Consider the following 3,478-nt stretch of genomic DNA (forward strand, 5'->3'; position numbering starts at 1 on the left):
CATGGGGGAGCATCCCCCCACCTCTCCACAGCCCCATGCCAAGGAGAGGGGCACAGTGCTCCTGGCTGACCCAGGGTTCAATCTCCACCTTTTGTCCCCTCTTGTATTTTCAAGGCTCGAAACCCAGCAGGATGGGACACAGTCCCCACCCCCAGGGCAGGGCAAACCTGTGGGAGCTCTCCATCCTGCCTTGGGAAAATGCCTTGTTTTTGATCCAGATTTACCTGCCTCCCACACAAAACTGGGCTTGGCTTCTTGCTGGTATAAACAGGTAGGGCCCTTCCTTGCCTGTCTTGGCTTGCAGGGCTGCTTGCAGCTACCCTGATATTCCAGTTCCCTTCCACCGCACGCTGCTCCTGCCTGCTGGCACGCGGCCCTCCATCCGACTCAGCTCACCAGAGAGAGGGAAAACCCAGCCAAGCAGAGGCGGCACCAGAGCCAGAAACTGCCTGGACCTGCTCAGAGACATGATGTGCTGTTCTCTAGCAGCAGCACAAGGAGGGGCAGGAGCAGGTTTGAGCTCCAGGCCCATCTCACTAGTTTCTTGGGCTAATGGCAGACCAGCTGGGCTGAAACCATGACCAGAGCCTAGCCCTGGGGTCCTATCCCTGAGAGGTGCACAATTGCCTTCAGACAGACCATTTCAGCATCCCTGTGCTGCCTGGCAGTTTGCGCACTGCCTTGTCTTTTCCACAAGTGGCATGGCCCTCCAAGGGGCCATGGACTTTCTGTTAATCAAGGCACTGGCAAAGGGAGTTGGAAATTAAATGTAGTATATGGGGGGTTGTGGGAGATCGGGGTGGAGTGGGAGGAATTGTGTCTCTGAGGGTTTTGCAAGCCCATATAGTCAGTAAGGTTTCACTGTGTGCAAGTACATTCCAATTAAAAAAGTTTGAGGGTCCGGAGGTGTGGGGGGGCAGGGATTGAACATGCCAGTGCTGTCCTAGGACTCTGAACATACCTGCTGTGTACTAAGGCAACTGTCTACCCATCTGTCCCTATATGCCTCCATCCTCTCTCTGAGATACAGCAAGGCGTTAGTAGTTACAAGCAACCCCAAAAGTAGAGAACCACAGAACCCGAAAACCATGCTGCAAAACTGACCAGCTGGGTGTTCATCAGAACGGAGTGACTTTCCTCAAGGCTTGCACCCCCCAAAAGCTTCTGTCACCTGAGCATTCCCCATCAGGTCCTTCTCCCCGTGGGAACCTCCTGGGAACTCCTTCCTCTCCATCACTAAGTTAATTTCTGAGATGATACGGCAGGGGGCAAGACCCTGTGTTTTGGTGTTAATGTCTTGCTGCCCAGACACTGCATCCCATCAGTGGGTTTTTCCACCTGTGCTGGTGATTGCTCTTCATACCACATACGCCTAAGAAGGTGCTTCATTTTGGTTTATGGGGAGGATACAGATAAGGGCTGTGATTCAGCAAAGCAAAGACTCGAATCTACTCCTGCTCAGCAAACCATGTGAGAGCTGAAATACAGAAAAATATGGACTAACAGAGGGACCTTGTCCAGTCCAAACAGGGAAGGTGCCCCTTGTGAAGACCTTGTTAATATTGATGAGGCTATTATTAGCCCCCAGCTGCCTGCTTTAATAATATATTAAAAACAGGTTCTAACATGCATTTGTGATAAATCCTCAATCTCCGGCAGCATTACAACAAGCTGTCAGTGCAGGCCCCAGGAAGGGGCCCCAGAGTCTCGTGCTGAAACAGTGCGCCTGCCTGATTTAATCCATTGCTTGAAAGTTATCACAGAGCAGCCTATAGTTGAGTTAATGCCAGTTGGGATAAGGCATGGTTGAGTTAAGGTCTGTAGGAGAGGCAGCATGAATGGTGCTGGCAGTGTGCACAGGAGGCTGACCCTGGCATGCTGCTCTTGGAGGGGCAGCGCAGTCCTGGTGCCAGTCCAGGGTAGCTCAGCCCCTTCCCAGCAAGGTTATTAAGGCACAAATGAGGCCACTGTACAGCATGGGAAATTGAGGCACGGAGAGGGTAGGGCTGGGGATGAGTGGTATAGGCCAAGGCAGAGTTGGGAGGAAAACCCAGCAGTCCTGAGAGATCAAAATGCCAAGGCTCTGGCACCCCCTTCCTAGACTTATTCATCATTAGTAGTAGCAGTATTAGAACAATTAATAAACATAACTAATTTTTAATGATCACAAATATTGTGGTAGCTCCCAAATGCCTTAAGTGGATTTGCTAAGGGATCTGTATGCTCTACAGCTCACAGGCACGCGTGCTCAGACACAAACACACTCTCTCTGTACATATACATGATCTACATTCATCCTATGTGGATAAGTCTTCCTTCCTTCATCAAAATCATCCCATTTTAAGTCTTAATTAGGATATTTAACATGGTGCTGTCCAGTGGTTTCAGGAAGCCTGGAGTCAGGACTCCTGGGTTCCCTACCCAGCTCGCAACCAGGGGCTGGTCCCTTCTTATCTCCCTGCCTCAGTTTCCCCTTCTGCTCAAGGAAGAGTAAGAGCAACCTCAGTAACTCTGAAACCAAGGGGGCAAAATGCAAACTGTGACAGTGTACCCACGTGCCAGGCCCCACAAGTCATGAGATTTGCTCCAAGGTATGCTTCCTCCCACCCCACATGCAGGTGTTTCCTGCATGAGAGGGTGGCAGGATTTTGCTGCAGGAAGGATCATGGCTTGCAAGGGGGTGGGGGGAGGTCTACAGCAGGGGACTGTGGGGCCCTGATCCCAACCAGTGGTCAGGGGCTCAGAGGAGGAGGAGGAACCAGACCCTCCTTGTAGGTTCTGCACCTTTTCATGCTGCATTGTCCACTCATCAGGGCTGGAAATGAAACCCCAATCCCCACCCATCATCCCAGGACTCCAGGAGCTGGGATGGGCACTTGACTGACATCAGGCATGGCAGGAGAGGTTGGGAGAATTAGGGGGTCTTCACTCCAACATGAAACCATGAAGGTTCAGAAGGGAAGAAGGAGGTTTGGCAGGACTTTAGCCCCATCTGTGAGGCATGGGGCTCAAGCCCCTAGGACACGAGTGCCCCTGCCCCTCTGACTTGGATAAGGGCACTGCACCAGTCACAGTGCTTGGCCACAGGCCTTACCCCCACCCCCTTGCAAGCACCAAGATCCTTCCTGCAGCTGGGTCCTGCACCCCCCATGCAGAAAACACCTGTGTGTGTGGGGGGGGGAGCTTCCCCCTGCCCAACTCCCCTCATGCCCTTCGGCCCCTCCCCCAACCGATACCCATCAGACCCGGGGAGGGGGCAGTGGGGGGCACCTGCAAGTGCGGGGCGTGGCCTGCAACCCCTCACCTTCCTCATCAGGCCCAGCAGGGGGCAGCACTACAAGTGGGGACGTGGCCGGCAGCCCCTCACCTTCCCTTGAGCCCTGGGGTACCTGAACATGGGGGCGTGGCCAAGCAAGGGAGGGGCGTGGCCTGCAGCCCCTCACCTTCCCCTGAGCCCGGGCGGGGGCACCTGCAGGCG

Source organism: Crocodylus porosus, unplaced genomic scaffold (assembly GCF_001723895.1).
Source record: "Crocodylus porosus isolate Cpor-Errol unplaced genomic scaffold, CroPor_comp1, whole genome shotgun sequence".
In the NCBI taxonomy this organism is placed as follows: Eukaryota; Metazoa; Chordata; order Crocodylia; family Crocodylidae; genus Crocodylus; species Crocodylus porosus.